The 16,410-nt window shown below is 40.7% G+C and overlaps 1 protein-coding gene and 1 long non-coding RNA gene across 3 annotated transcripts in view; both read left to right on the forward strand.

Moving 5' to 3' along the window:
* Positions 1-16,410, forward strand: part of kcnd2 (potassium voltage-gated channel, Shal-related subfamily, member 2) — a 489,839-nt gene that overhangs the window by 199,557 nt on the left and 273,872 nt on the right. The window lies entirely within an intron of this gene.
* Positions 10,800-16,410, forward strand: part of LOC122559696 — a 94,290-nt gene continuing 88,679 nt past the window's right edge. The window contains exon 1 of the long non-coding RNA XR_006314509.1: positions 10,800-10,970. This is a non-coding gene — a long non-coding RNA (uncharacterized LOC122559696). The remainder of the gene's footprint in view (positions 10,971-16,410) is intronic.

The raw sequence follows: 16,410 nt of genomic DNA on the forward strand, positions 1-16,410 counted from the left end.
CTTCCCACAGAGTTCTAGGGTACACCTGATCAGGTCCTGGGGATTTATCCACCTTAATGCGTTTCAAGACATCCAGCATTTCGTCCACTGTAATATGGACATTTTTCAAGGTGTCACCATCTATTTCCCCATATTTTCTATCTTCCACGTCCTCCTCCACAACAAACATTGATGCAAAATACTCGTTTAGTATCTCCCCATCTACTGCAGCTCCACACAAAGGCTGCCTTGCTCTCCCTATCCTCTCCCTAGTTACCCTTCCGTCCTTAATGTATTTGTAAAAACCCTTTGGATTCTCCTTAACCCTATTTGCCAAGGCTATCTCATGTCCTCTTTTTGCCCTCCTTGTTTCCCTCTTAAGTATACTCCTACTGCCTTTATACTCTTCTAAGGATTCACTCCATCTATCCTGTCTATACCTTACATATGCTTCCTTTTTCTTAACCAAAGCCTCAATTTCTTCAGTCATCCAGCATTCCCTACACCTACCAGCCTTTCCTTTCACCCTGACAGGAATATACTTTCTCTGGATCCTCGTTACCTCATTTCTGAAGGCTTCCCTTTTCCAGCCGTCCCTTTACCTGTGAACATCTGCCCCAATCAGCTTTTGAAAGTTCTTGCCTAATACCGTCAAAATCAGCCTTCCTCCAATTTAGAACTTCAACTGTTGGATCTGGTCTATCCTTTTCCATCACTATTTTGAAACTAATAGAATTATGGTCACTGGCCCCAAAGTGCTTCCCCACTGACACTTCAGTCACCTGCCCTGCCTTATTTCCCAAGAGGCGGGTCAAATTTTGACCCTTCTCTAGTAGGTTCCATCCATATACTGAATCAGAAAATTTTCTTGTACACACTTAACAAATTCCTCTCCATCAAAACCCTTAATGCTATGGCAGTCCCAGTCTATGTTTGGAAAGTTAAAATCCCCTACCATAACCACCCTATTATTCTTATAGATAACTGAGATCACATTACAAATTTGTTTCTCAGTTTCTCGCTGACTATGAGGGAGTCTATAATACAATCCCAATAAGGTGATCATCCCTTTCCTATTTCTCAGTTCCACTCAAATAACCTCCCTGGATGTATTTCCAGGAATATCCTCCCTAAGTACAGTTGTAATGTTATCCCTTATCAAAAATGCCACTCCTCTGCTCTCTTGCCTCCCTTTCTGTCCTTCCTGTAGCATTTGTATCCTGGAACATTAAGCTGCCAGACATCCCTGAGCTATGTTTCTGTCATTGTTATGATATCTCAGTCCCATGTTCCTAACCATGCCCTGAGTTCACCTGCCTTCCCTGTTAGGCCTCTTGCATTGAAGTAAAGTAAGTTTAATTTATCAGTCCTACTTTGTTCTCGCCTGCCCTGACTGGTTTGACTCGCTTCTTTTCTCAACTGTACCAATCTCAGATTGATCTCTTTCCTCACCATCTCCCTGGGTCCCACACCCCTCCAAGTTAGTAGCTTAAATCCTCCCGAGCAGCCCTAGCAAATCGCCCTCCCAGTATATTAGTAACCTTCCAATATAGATGCAGTCCACCCTTCTTGTATAGGTCACTCTTACCTCAGAAGAGATTCCAATGATCCAAAAATGTTAATCCTTCTCCCATACACCAGCTCTTCACCCACACATTCATCTGCTCTATCCTCCTATTCCTACCCTCACGAGCTCGCAGCACCGGCAGTAATCTAGAAATTATTACTCTTGAGGACCTTTTTCAATTCCTGCCTAACTCTCTATATTCTTCCTTCAGAATCTCATCCTTTTCCCTTCCTATGTTATTGGTACCAATGCGTGCATTGACCTCCTGCTGCTCCCTCTCCCCCTTTGAGACCTTCTGCACCCTCTCTGAGACATCCTTGATCCTGGCACCAAGGAGACAACACACCATTCTGATTTTTCGCTGCTGGCCGCAGAAACATCTGTCTGTTCCCCCGACTAGAGAGTCCCCTAACACAATTGATTGCTTGGAACCCAATGTATACCTCATTACATTAGAGTCAGTCTCGATACCAGAAACTTGGCTGTGCGTGCTACATTCCCCTGAAAGTCCATCACCCCATACATTTTCCAAAACAGCATACTTGTTTGAAATAGGGAGAGCCACAGAAGACTCTTGTGCTACCTGCCTCTAACTGTTGCTCCAACCAATCCATTTGATCTGTCAAGATTCTCAACCAACAATGTTTATTGTAGATATAATCTTCAGTAACCCTTAAACTCTCTCAAAACTTCCACATCCGACAAGAAGAGCATATCACTCTACTAAAGGCCATTTTGCACCTTCCAGTCTACAGACCCAGAAAATAGCACTGTCTTATTGCTGTGCAAAACACTGCTCCAGGAAAACTCAATACTTATGGCTTATATTTTTAAAATTTAATCAAGAGACAGATCCCAATAAAAACATAGAATCAAGAAAGAACCCACTCTACTCACTACTATAGATTTACAGCAAAGCTATACTTAAAATTATTCACTTATCTGTTTCTGTGCTGTTACCTCCCTCAAACAGGTTCCTCCAAAATCAGTTGTGAATTTTGTTGTTTAAGTTTTCCTAGACACAGTCCAGTGTCCAGCGATACATGAATTCAAATGCAGTAAAGGTAGTAATTGGGCAGATTCACTGCTGTGTCAGTCAGCAGTGTGGGTTTCTTTCTCTGTCTCCCTTACATACCATGTGCTTGTTGCTTTTGTCTGTCTTTCTCCCTTTTAAGAGTGCTGTTGTTTTGACATTTTTTCAAAGTCCCAAAACCATTGCAGCAGCATATAAAACAGTAATTGCTGCTCCTGGAATTTGAGGAAATCACCTCCCACACCTAAAATACCACAAAAAAAGGAGCAGCCAGAAATTTGTCCCATCCTCCATCTTAGATTACCCAGAATCCTTCTACAGGGTCCAGTGAAGAGGTCTCATTTCATTTAGTTTCCATAATCTCACAGGACAGAAATGGCACTCCAAGGGCAAAAGAATCTTGGATGGGAAACTAAAACCTTACAAGGGTGCTGTTTGTGATGTGTTCTAGTTCCACAGGGGACTCATCAGGGATTTCATTCAGGTGGGTGCCTGAATCTTCTGAGATTTTCTAATCAGCTCGCACACCTGGCTGGAGTTTATACTCCCCTGCTGCCAGTTTGAAGTCATGGGGGCATGTGAAGTTCCTGCTGCCTATCTACCTACATCCTGTCTCTACACACACACAAAACCACACGCATCCACATTGGTCTGGATGCTCAGGGAGCAGCAGGAGAGGTGACAGCCAGTAATTTGGGAAGTCCACAGGTTTGACCTTATGGGTTGCTGATGAGCTATAAGGTAAGGCTGGGGGAGATGGTGTACTCTCAGTCCATCAAAAGGTACCTTGGGAGTATGCCACTGCTTTGTGACCTTACATAAGGATTTGTGAGTGGTGAAAATAAAAATAATGGTGCATAACTTCTGCTGGAGTGTAGTATGCATAAAATCATTCAGTACACGTTTGAAATGTACCTTATGTTTCTGTTGTCATATGAATTCGCGAGTGTAATTTAGCTAAAGATTTTCTGTAAAATCAATAGTCTCAAAATAACCCAAAGCTGTGCTGTTTGCTACACTGCGTAGAATGCATTAAAGATGCTGCACTACCATTGAACATTTAATAAAATACTGTTATAGCACTTTTACCACTTTATTTAAAACTAGCTTACTTTTTTTGCCTGCAGTGAGCTATTTAAAAGAGTATTTTCTTCTCCCTCAAACTGCGCTGTATGCGAATGTGCAGTCAGTGGAACTGAATATCAGGCACTAATATTAAAGGGAGGCTGATCTGACAATGCCCATTTTACACAACAGCTCAAAATGAATTTCTACACCCAAGGACTCAAAATGGTCATTTTACATTTGTTTTGAGAACAAGAGACCCTGATTTCCATGGTGTACTTTCAATGTTTTGCCATAACTTCAGAGGACAGTCAGTCGAGGCTGGAGAAATGCCAGAAATAGACTTTTTTTTGCTATGTCGCAATGTTCCTCCAAGCTACTTGCCATGATTGCACCAGAGAACCCAGAGAAATGCAGTTGCTTTTTGCAAATACAGACTCTTTTTTTTCAGGAGACTGATTTCATTTAACGCTAATTTAATGTAATTCTGTTCTAATATAGAAGCTACACACTGATCAGTTCACAGATGAAACATGTCAAGGATTACATCAGTCTCCACAGATGATAGAATGACATGTTAGTGGCTTTCGTGGCACAGCGGTAGTGTCCCTACCTCTGAACCAAGAGGCTTGGATTGATGTCCCACCTGCTGCAAACATGCATTATAACACCTCTGAGTAGGTTGGTTAGAAAATAACAAGAATGATATGTTACAAAAAGAGCTATTCAGCTCATCATGACAATTTATTGATAATACTATTCAATTCATCCTCCTATCGCCCCATTGCCCTGATGTGAGGGTGTCCGTGTTGGAGTGGGATGGACAAAGTCAGAAGTCACACGACACCAGGTTATAGTTCAATACGTTTATTCGAAGTGTCACCTGATGAAGGAGCAGCAGTGCGTAAGCTTGTGCTTTCAAATAAGCCTGTTGGACTATAACCTGGTGTCATGTGACTTCCGACTTTCCCCATTGCCATCTGTCTTAATGTTAAATTACCAAAGAAGTGAAATGTCTTTATTTTCTCATGTCTTACTATATTAATAATGTCAGTTATTAACTGTTAGGCTAGGTATTGTGGTCAGTGGTGAATGGACAGCTAGCCTTTTTTTCCCCTTGCACTAACGAAGAAACCTCAACGTGTCAATCATGGCATAGTTGGTCATATGCTTATCACTGAGTCAAAAGTGTTTGAGATCAAGTCACTTCCAGAGGCCTGAGAACAAACTTTAGGCTGGTATTCCAGCGCAGTACTGAGAGTGCTGCACTGTTCCTTCACAGTCACTTTTCCATTAAGCAAGCTCAAGTTTCGGGGATCTGGCCCAATGCAGTTTGGGCGGTGTTCAGCAGTCAGTAATATAGAGTGGAGCTGGAAAAGCACGAGCCTGCCTGACCTGCTGTGCTTTTCCAGCACTAACCTAATCTAGACTCTGATTTCCAGCATCTGCAGTACCCACTTCTGCCTAGTCAGTAATATAGAACCAGCATAAAAGGTCAGGGAAATCGCGTAGGGTTAATCAGGAAGCTGTGACCACAACGGTCAGGGGTTTGGTGAGTCATGTCCACAGCCTATTGTAGGAGTTGGTCACAGGCAAAAACAGCCCTGGATGTTTTTTATTATTGAAGAAGCTTTTGGGAAGTACCAGTAGTTTGGGCAGCACAGGGGTCAATGACTGAAGGGGTGGGAGAGTCATGGCAGGAGGGGGGAAGCAAAAGCATTAGTAGTTGGGATAAGAGCAGTAGTGGGGGTGGAGGGCCTTCTCGACTCCAATGAGGGCAGTTGGATGTGGGTGGGAGGGCATAGTAGGCTAAGGGAGAGGGGAGTTCTTGACTGTGAGCTCCACTGTAGCTTCTACAGAGAGAATATTAAGGAACGGGGTTGGCATCAGCAAGGTCTAATGCTGTGGTTCAGGGACAGGGAGTGGCACACAAAGTTTAATGTGGGGGGTCTCCACACTGGGGGAATGGGGTAATGTGGATTGTCGGGGGTAGCAAAGGATAATGGGGAGCATGTTAGATTTCGGGGTATCTGGCAATTGGGCTGAGCACGGCTTTGACAATGTCCAGAGTGATCTATGTTGCCAGCTACTACTTCACCTTCTCTACAGGGGAAGTGCTGTAGAAAATGGCTGAAACTGCATCCAGAGTGTGCGGAGTGAGTCACACTTTGATGGCTGCATCAAATTTTGCTGGATCCCAGTGTATCGTGGAATCCAAAACCTGAAGCTGCTGTGACATTCTAGTCCTGCTGCCCTCAGGCACAGCACCTGATGCATTTCTGTCACAGAAGCTTAAATTGCAGCTGCATTGCATTTGAAATCATTGCACGCCTATTTCATGTGCATTAAGTGTTAAGGTTCTTAGGGACTGTGTGCTAGTCGAAGGCAATTACACACATATCATTCGTGCTTCCAAACTGAACCTAGATACATCAATAATGTTGAAGTCATCAGCAGTGATGGTACTGCTGGATGATGGCAACCAATATTACTGCAGCTTTTAGGCTCTTATGAGAGGCATACACGTTTGAGTCTTCCTCTTTCAGTTATATATGCTGACTGCAGTGTGAGGTTGAATGACTGGTGTGCATGCTGGGTTGGGAGGGTAATGTTGTGATGCAGGCAGCCCTTTGTCATTAGCATGTAGTGCTCACTCAGCCTGTGCAGCACCTTGAGCAGGTTAGTGCATACGCTGAGGTGGAATGCAGATGTCCAATGCAGTCAGGCCCCCCCCCTTATCCATGTTTAACATGTCTCACTGTTTGGTAAAGCGTGCTTACCCCTAATTTGCAAGGTTCACTACCATCTCTTGTTCTGACATTTAAGAAACATGTCTGCTCCTTCTGTACCCAATTTCATTCCTTTCCACTAAAGATGATGGATCTGCTGCTGGTGGCATGTTGGTCAGTGGGACACCATACCTAAGAAGGCGAAAGATGAATGCAGGAGGAGCAGGAACAACAGCAAGCCCAGGAAAAGCAGCAGGCCAATGAAGGACAGGCAGCACAACGAAACATTACAACTACAGGGCCCCTCAGGTTGCAACAGGTGTGCAGGAGGCCTGGGTTTTCCAGCCCAACTCCATTTCCTGAGGTTAAATGAGGTGCAGCGTGGGTGGAGGCCTTGCATGCCCTAGGATGTAGTAACAGGCCCGTACCAGATGCTGGAGTGTGACGCGAGGGCCACAAGAATGGAACAACACAGCAACACTGAGCTTTGATATGACTCAGTGCTTCCCGAGAGTATCAGGTGACCTCTGTGGAGTATCTTTGTGGTGCATCCACAAATACATCAGTACAGTGCCTAAAACCATGTGTTCAAGGCTACATAGGTTTGTTTTACTCCATCAAGACAAGGTCACTGTTGCAGCCTGGGCAATTGGAATCAGAAATATAGCTGGCTCCCTTCAGATGCAGGATGCTATCAGCTGTACATGTCACACTGAGAGGGCTGTATTGAAAGACTGTGGGATTCATCAATAGGAAGGATGTTCAAGTGATCGCTGGTCACCAGTACCACTTCTGGAGGTATGTGCCTACTGCCCTGTCTGCTGTCAGGATTTATACATTCTGGACTACTCTCAAGTACTTGGTATAGTTGAGAGACCTACTGTTTTACAAGACTGATTATTGGGGGACAATTGAATTGAATTGAATTTATTGTCACGTGTACCGAGACACAGTGAAAAGCTTTGTCTTGTGAACAATACAGGCAGATCATAGTTAAATGCATAGATAGTAAATAATAGGTAAACAGCGGCAAAAACAAAAGCACAGGTACAGGCAAATGTTAAGAGTTTGTGAGTCCATTCAGTGTTTCAATAACAGTCGGGTAGAAACTGTTTCGAAACCGGCTGGTGCATGTGTTAAGGCTTCTGTACCTTCTCCCCGATGGTGGAGGTTATAGAAAAACATTGCCAGGGTGGGGTGGATCTTTGAGAATGCTGGTGGCCTTTCCTTGACAGCAGGCCTGGTAGATGGATTCTGTGGATGGGAGGTTGGCCTTTGTGATTGTCCGGGCCGAGTTCACCACTCTCTGTAACTGCCTCCGATCTTGAAAGGTACAGTTGCCATACCAGGTAGTGATACATCCAGATAGAATGCTCCTGATGGCGCACCTATAAAAGTTGACAAGGGTATTCGCCAGACAAATGCTACATACTATGGTCATACTCTATGACACCTTTGCAGCACCCCTTAAATAATAGAGTGTAGATATAATGCTGCCCAAATGTCAGGCCATGATGGAGCAGAGTATAGGACTGGGGAAATGCCTTTCTACTGCTTTCCTCAGTCTGGGATCTCTGCTGTGTCATCCAGACAGAATGTGCTACATCGTCCTGGCACATGTTGTGCTCTGAATAATTGGTACAGGAGAGGAGACAGTGTGATAGATGTTACTGAACTGGGGGAATTCACATAGTCGTCTGAGGAGGAGGATGAGGACAATAGAGTGGAGGAAGCTGATATTACCCATGACAAATCTCAGCTGTAAAGACACCCACTTCCAGCAGGTGGGAGCTGGATACAGGACACCACCTCAGGAAGCAATGTGGAGGACATGCTCCTGTCTACATAATGGAGCTCAGCTGGAGATGGTTGGCAGCATCAAGTTCCTAGGAGTGATGATCACCGACAATCTGTCCTGGTTCACCCACATTGATGCAACAGTCAAGAAAGCACATCAACACCCCTACTTCCTCAGGAGGTTAAAGAAATTTGGCATGTCGGTTAAAAACTCTGAGCAGTTTTCACAGATGCATCATAGAAAGCATTCTATTTAGATGCATCATGGTATGGTATGGCAACTGCTCTGCCCAGGACTGTAAGAAATTACAGAGAGTTGTGAACAGAGCCCAGATCATCACACAAGCCAAGCTTCCATTGACTCCATATAAACTTCCCGTTGCCTTGGGAAAACAGCTAACATAATCAAAGATTTTCCCCACCCCAGTTATAATCCCTTCCAACCTCTTCCATCGGGCAGAAGATACAAAAACTGAACGCAACATATCAACAGGTTCAAGAACAGCTTTTTCCCCACTGTCTTTAGATTTCTCAACGGATCCCTCAAATTTGTAACACTTTTTAACTCTTCTATTGCCCTAATGCACTTTGCATGATATGTTCGGTCTGTCCTGCACACAAAACAAAATTTTTCACTGTAGATGTGACAATAATAAATCAAATCAAATTATGTACTGGTTATGATGCCTAAACTAGCTGGCATTGTGGATGCAATGTCCAGCCTTCATTTTTGTTACATTTTGTGATGTATAAATAAAAAGTCATTTATGTTTGAAATTTCCTGATTGCTCCTTGTATGTGATATTGCACTACTGGGCAGTGACAAGATACAGACCTAAAATGGGCATTGGGTGTAGGGTGGTGCTGACATAGAGAGTGCTTTTACAGAAGGTAGCTGGAGAAGGGAGGGGGTGTGTACAGCATGTGGATTGATGATTAAACTGCGTAGAGGACGAGAGAATGGGGTTATATGCGTGAGGGAGTGTCAGCCATGCCAGCTGTGTGCCATGGGCCACATGATTTTGTGGCTGTTATGCTATGGCATTACTGCCGAGGGACAATGCCAGATTGTCAACGCTTATTCAGGGGCATGGTGGCTGTACAAAGACGGGGCAGATGTGAGGAATGTCAGTCTTTGGGCAGTTGTCCACCAAGTGGTGAGTTGTTGAGGGAAGGGCACGTGGCAATGTGGGTCAGAAATTAGACATGAGATGCCACAAGGATGGAGTAAGTAATTAATGAAGATAATTTGTTGAGATAGGACAACAGAATGTGCTCAGCTTCCTGGTAAGAAACCTTCCAAAAAAACAGGATGCAACTCAGACTTAGCCAAATTTAAGTCTTTGGGTTGAGTTAATAAACCAAGGTTCATCTGCTTCCTCAGGTCGGTGCAAAGCATTTCATCACATTATTTAGAGGAACAACAGAAGAGTTATCTCAGTAAGCTGGCCATTAATTTCTCAACATGAAATAAATCTGAATATCCAAACATTATCACATCGCTGTTTGTGGGAGATTGCTGCTATGTTTCATGTACTACAACTGTGTCTACACTTCAAAAAAGCACATCTTTGGCTGCAAAGTGCTTTGGGATTCTGAGCAGTTGTGAAAGGTGCTACATAAATGTGAATATTTATTTTTCATTTTATATTGCGTTTGCACCTGCAATGTCTGGCCATTCGACCATGGAGAGAATGTGCAGCGCCCAGGGATCTGTGTGAATATGATATGCATCTTTGTATTACTTTAACCAAACAGATTGAAAACTTACCAATGAACCTTGTAGAGTCTGAACCAGAAAATGTCAGAGTATTTAATACAATGTGAAATCAGGTGGCAAATCAACATAAAGAGATAAAAATGTTAAAGGAAAGTGATTTAATTTAAAAAAAAACTCTCTTATTGCTTTTGATGATACCGGATGGATTTAAGTGTCACACTTAATAGTTTTTAGTGCCAAATTTGTGTGTTGGCAGCAATTAGGACTTCTCACACCATGTTAAAGAAATAAACCATAAATGCTGCTATGAAGTACAACAGCTTCATGTAGGTTCCATCTACTTGAATGCTGAGTTAGTTCACACAATTTTATTATTGTGGAACTTTTGGAGGTACATGACATTCCTGATTTTCATTGCAAGTGCATGTTTGTTGGAAATTACTGCCCATTTTATACATCAGTAATGGCAAGGCTGTTATCCTCACCATGCTTTTTCAAACTGCCAAATCCACTCTCCTGTATGTTCTGCCTTTTAGCATATTTTGTTTACTTCATCAGAGCAAATTTCTTTATTAAACTCATATTTTTGTAATATTTATTTGTCAGATAGGTGAAGTCAGTTGTCACTTACTAATTGAAAAAAGTTAGATGAGGCTAAGTTCTTGTGCAGTTACATTAGTAAAATGAAGAAGTATCCTCTTTACACATGACTTTGCTGAATTCAGAATTCCAGACGTAAGAAATGACTTTTAAAATGCAGTGCAAGCGCAGCTGTTGTTGGAAGGGTTCCATTGACTTGATGCCAGCTGCAAGTAATTATGTTTAAGCACACATAGATTGCCTTACTGATGCTCATGAATTTGATACCATGACCTTGTCATGACTAAGGAGGTCTGTCTAGAAGAATTACCGTGTCGTGCTCAACAGTTTATGTGATTATGGAGAGCAAGACCAGTAATGATTGATGAGAATGCTATTGATATTGCTTGAGCATTAGTGAGTTTTTTCCCTATGACAAGTCTCAGGAGAAAGTGAGAGCTGGGAGCTTTCACAGTGAAAGGATTGCTACTACTTGCAAAGGTAATGGTTAGCATTTTCTTTCATACAACCTCAATGTTTTTTGTTTTGGTGTACAAGGCAGTGTGCCTTCTTTATATATTACTTTGCAGTTGGCCTTATTAAATCATTAATTGTAATTTTCTCTTTCTGATACATCACAAGAATTAATGGGCATTGAAGGACTAAATATGAAAAAAGAGAATTAAGTTAATGCAAAAACTGGTTTTACATCAGCTTTAAAATAATGTTAACTTGACCTTCCAGTGGTAATACATTCATATGCAATTTTTCTGTCCTTCCCATCCATTCCTCCATCCATAATAGCTACTACAATGTCTTTTTAATATGGAGTTTTGATAATGCTATACAACAGTTGTTTGTTTGACCACAGCATTATATACAATATTATAGACCTTCCAGACAGGTGATTTGCAAATGAAAAGAGACAACATTTATGAGTTGTTTTTTGAATCATGTAAAAATCGGAACAATAATTGCATTAATATCACCCTTAAAATGGGAAAATGGACCAGGGCAATTAAACCATTGAAAGATGCAGGTTTTAAAATGGTCTTAACAAAGAAGAAAGGGAGTTGGAAAGATCTAAGAAAGTAAATTCAGGTATTCATGTCTAATAGATCTTGAGCTTGTTAACAAATCAATTGATCTGTTTATGATTTTGCGATAATATGGGTGGCATGGGCAGGTAGGTGTGTTTCGGAGGCTACTTTTTAAATTTAATTTTGCTGAAATGGAGAAAGGACTGGGGATTGTGGGGGTCGAGGGAAAGTAAGTTGAGTATCCTGTATGCAATGGGATAGCTACTCCAAATGAACAAGCCTCCTATGAAGCTACATCCCTCCAACCCCTATCATTTAAAATGTGTCAATTTTATCCTATGCCATGAACTCTAGTATAAAATTGGCCTCAAAATCTATAACTTTTTACACTCAAAGTATATAGTGACTATACATAATGCAAAGTTATCAAAAGAACCAATCAATACAGTATTTAAAACACCAAACTATATGATATTGGGTTTTCAGTTGTTGCTGTTGATTCAGAAATGAAATTTTCTCGTGAACCCACAAGTTTTATTTCATTTTTATGAATAATTTCGCAGCAAGATACATTGATAGGCCAGTACAATTAAATAGTTAAATCAGAAATGCTTGTTACATTTAAGCAGTATTTAGATATTCACTTGCATTACTGTGGCATCTGGAAGTATGAGTCAAGAGCTAGAAAATGGGATTAGTACAGACTGAGATTCATTCACTGGCATTGACAATAGGTTAAATGACCTCTTTCTGTGCTGTAAACATCTATGAGTTATTACTTATTCTTCTGAACTCTGTTATGGAAAAGACCAAACCCCTTCAAAATATATTAAGAAGATTGCCTATAGTGTAATGTTTTCTTATTTTAAAGGTAAGTGTAAGATGTTGCATTCCAGGTGCAATTTGATTGGTCAAACTACTTGCCTTTTAGCAAAACACACTTGATTTTTACACATAATTAAAACAGCGACAAAATGAAAAGAATTGGATTAACTGTAACTCTATCAAAATGCTTAATAAAAGAACATACATATTAGCTACTACTAATAAACTGTTCCAATATAGTAACATCCCATAAATACACCCTTAGTAAAGGTAACTTCAGTAAAATAGATTGTCCCACATGCAATTCTAGAAGAAGTCCGAAAACTCCAGCTTTTAACTATGAGAGAGAGTGGAATAAAAACTTCCACAACTAGCTGCAACTACAGAAATCTAAAATTAAAAATTCTGGTTCTGTGGGAGCTTGATCCCACCCATTCAGGCTGCTTCTATTGTTCGAACTTTAAAAAGAAATCCCAAAGTTCTCACAAGCTGTTTACTTTATTCTCTCTTAGCAGATTGCTCATCGCCTCTGTCTCAACCTTTCTTCATTAAAAAAAAGGTGAAAATACACCTCTTAAAGCCACAACTTGAATGGATATAGGCCCAATCTGCTCAACCTTTCTTTATAAGATAAGTTGTTCATGAATGAAATGATTTGAGTGAACCTTCTTTGACCTGTGTCTAATGTAAACCTATTCCTTTTGAAATAAGGTGATGAAAACTGCCCATAATACTCAAGATCTCTCATTGATGCCCTGTACAGCTGCAATTAAACTTTCCTGTTTTTGTATTCCATTTCCCTTATAATAAATGCCAGCATTCTATTTGCCTTTGTAACCATCTGCTGTACCTATAGGATGTCCACCCTGAGTACTTGCCATTTAAGTGCCTCATAACACATGCCACTTCATCAAAGAGGGTGAAATGGGACTTTCCTCCACCCCTTGGTTAAATACCAAGGTCCATCATGTTTAATTGTATGCCTAGAAAATAGTGTTCAAAGGTCCACAAAACCAGAACGATCTCAAGGTAATTACACTAAGTAATAAGTAGCAAGTTTAGATTTCTGGTTTCATAAGCCCAGCCTTTGAAATGTGCCAAAGCTATTTCATTTTAGAACTGTGAGAAAATCTGTGCGCCATACCTTCGGATGGGTATATTGACGTTGGAGGGAGCACAACGTAGGTTTACATGAATGATACCTAGACTTCAAGGTTTTAGTTATGAGGAGAGATTACATAAATTAATCGTGTTTTTAGATTAGATTACTTAGTGTGTAAACAGGCCCTTAAGCCCAACAAGACAGACCCTCTGAAGAGTAACCCACCCAGATCCATTCCCCTACATTTACCCCTTCACATAACACTACAGGCAATTTAGCATGATCAATTTGTGGGTGGCACAGTGGTTAGCACTGCTGCCTCACAGCGCCAGAGACCCGGGTTCAATTCCCACCTCAGGCGACTCTGTGTGGAGTTTGCACATTATCCCTGTGTGTGTGTGTGGGTTTCCTCCCACAATCCAAAAATGTGCAGGTTAAGTGAATTGGCCATATTAAATTGCCTGTAGTGTTAGGTGAAGGGATAAATGTAGGGCAATGGGTCTGGGTGGGTGACACTTCGGTGTGGACTCATTGGGCCTGTTTCCACACTGTAAATAATCTAATTGTAACCTGCATGTTTTTGGACTGTGGGAGGAAACCGGAGCACCCTGAGTAAACCCACATAGACACAGGGAGAATGTGCAAACTCCACAGACAGTTGCCTGAGGCAGGAATTGAACCTGGGTCTCTGGCACTGTGAGGCAGCAGTGTTAACCAAAGTGCCGCCCTAAACATTTTCTGTTTTCCGGTGTTCTCTGGAATTTAGAAGGTCAAGGGGTGATCTGATCAATCTTCAAGATATTATCAGAAAAACACAGGGTTGACAAACTATTTCCACTGGTTGGGGAATCTAGAATGAGTGGGCGTAGACTTAGAATTAGGGCAGGAGAAATATTAGGAAGCATTGCGTGCACTAAAGATAGTTGATGTATGGAACTCCTTCCACAAATGGCAGTTGTTAATTTTAAATCTGTGATAGATACTTTTTTGTTAAGCAAAGATATTAAGGGCTATGGGCCAAAGGCAGATACCTGGAGTTCAGCCACAGATCTCATTGAACGATGAAACAGGCCTGAGGGGATGAATGGTTTACTCTTGTTCCTTTGTTACTATGTTACTATTTTGTTGCAGAAATCTACTTAATGAAATGACCTAATGAGAATTTATGTTAAAAAAAAATCTAAGATGGCTTGCTTGGTCATTGTGCAATTGTGAAACGTATGGTCATTTAAGAAAGTAAGACAAACCTCCTCAGCACTACCGTTTGTATAAAGTCTATTCACCTATTTAGTGGCAATCAATACTATCGTGCAAACTCAAATACAATTCTCTTTGATGATCTGTGCCCTTCATGCATACTTGCTCATACATAACTTTGCATAAAACTAAGATGGTATGACAGAAAATGCAAGTACAAATGGTATAGAGTTAATTTGTTTATTTAATAAAGGGAGATTTATCAAAAAATGAAAAGAAATGGATAAATTTAGCCCAAAATAAAATATCAACCATTACATTGTGAAGTTAGCAGCAGTGTCTGCAGTTTATACTTGTGCAGCAATCTAGAAATTGCTGTCAGTGATTCCCTATTCATCTATAGCATATGCTGTTTAAGTCCTCACTGATGGAAATCAAATAGAAATCAAACTGATGTGAATTTTCATTTCCATGCTTTGTTTTCACTGGAAGAGCTCTTGAAAAGTTAAATTTTGTTGAATGAGGAATAACTGGTATTTTAACAATGTACTGTGTCTTAATTACTGCTGAACAATCTCTATGGCCTTTAAAAAGTAATGTTATAATTGCAGAATGTCAAATTTCTCCATTCCACCATTCTTTTAAATTATAAATTATTTTTTCAAGCATGTTTATGATAATTGAGTTTCTACCTTGATCTCTTGTGTCTGTTCCAATCTCTAATATTTTATAAAAATATAAAAAATGAATGATTCTTCCCACTTGATGTTTCCTCATTTTTTTTTGTTAAAAATCTTCAAGATTGATTGGATCTTTAACCTGCCTGATCATATCACTTCATGTGAATGTCAGAGATCTCCTATAGCTGCTGCCAGTTTGAAATGAATGACCAGAGAAGTTAAATCTGTGCCCAGAGCTCATTAAATCTTTGTTAGGCAGATTTCTTCGAGATCAGTGGCAAAAACCATCACTTTGTCACCGGCTATAAAGTTTGGGCATTTGACTATGTATGAACATTCCCAGGTTATTTGATTCCAAACTCACTCTCATAACTTAGTATTAATTGACTGTCAAACTCGGCTCAGTAAAAGCACTCTGATTTTTGTAGTCAGCACCTTCTGGTTCAGTGCCTTACTCCAGAGACCTGAGGATGTAGTCTCAGGTCACAACTCATTGCAAAACTGTGGGAGGACAAAAGTGCCATCTTCTGCATGGAATGTTAAAATAAGCCCCCATCTTATCGCTTGAGGAGATATAAAAAATTCTCAGGCATATTTGAGGAAGAGTAAGCAACTTATCTTGATGCCTTGGCCAAAATTTATCACTGAACAAAAGCTTCCAACCTGATTTTGGACTCTGCCTCATCTATTTCATATTTTCAACATGCATACACCAATATTTAATTTTACTACTCTGTGAATAGCGTCTCTTGCATCTTGTGATTTAACAGCTGTCTTGAGTTTGTTAATTATGATCCATTTATTCAGCTAATGACAACAACTAAAAGACTGCTTTGGAAGCTTTTGCACTCTTTTGAATGGCCATTAGCAGGTCAACAAAGCAATAAGTTTTCTTTGATTGCAATATTGAACTTCTTGAGTCCTGAAAACTTTTAACACATTCGGGGCTTTAAGATTAAACTACTGACAAGTCTTGATGTGTTATTGATCGGAGATTTTCCATGCAACTTTGCAACTTGGCTAATTATAAAAATATCTTTTTTCTCCGCTGTGATGGAGAAAGCATCACACAAATAGTGGGACTTTTTTTTATCTGA

This window comes from Chiloscyllium plagiosum, chromosome 19, assembly GCF_004010195.1.
Source record: "Chiloscyllium plagiosum isolate BGI_BamShark_2017 chromosome 19, ASM401019v2, whole genome shotgun sequence".
Taxonomy (NCBI): Eukaryota; Metazoa; Chordata; class Chondrichthyes; order Orectolobiformes; family Hemiscylliidae; genus Chiloscyllium; species Chiloscyllium plagiosum.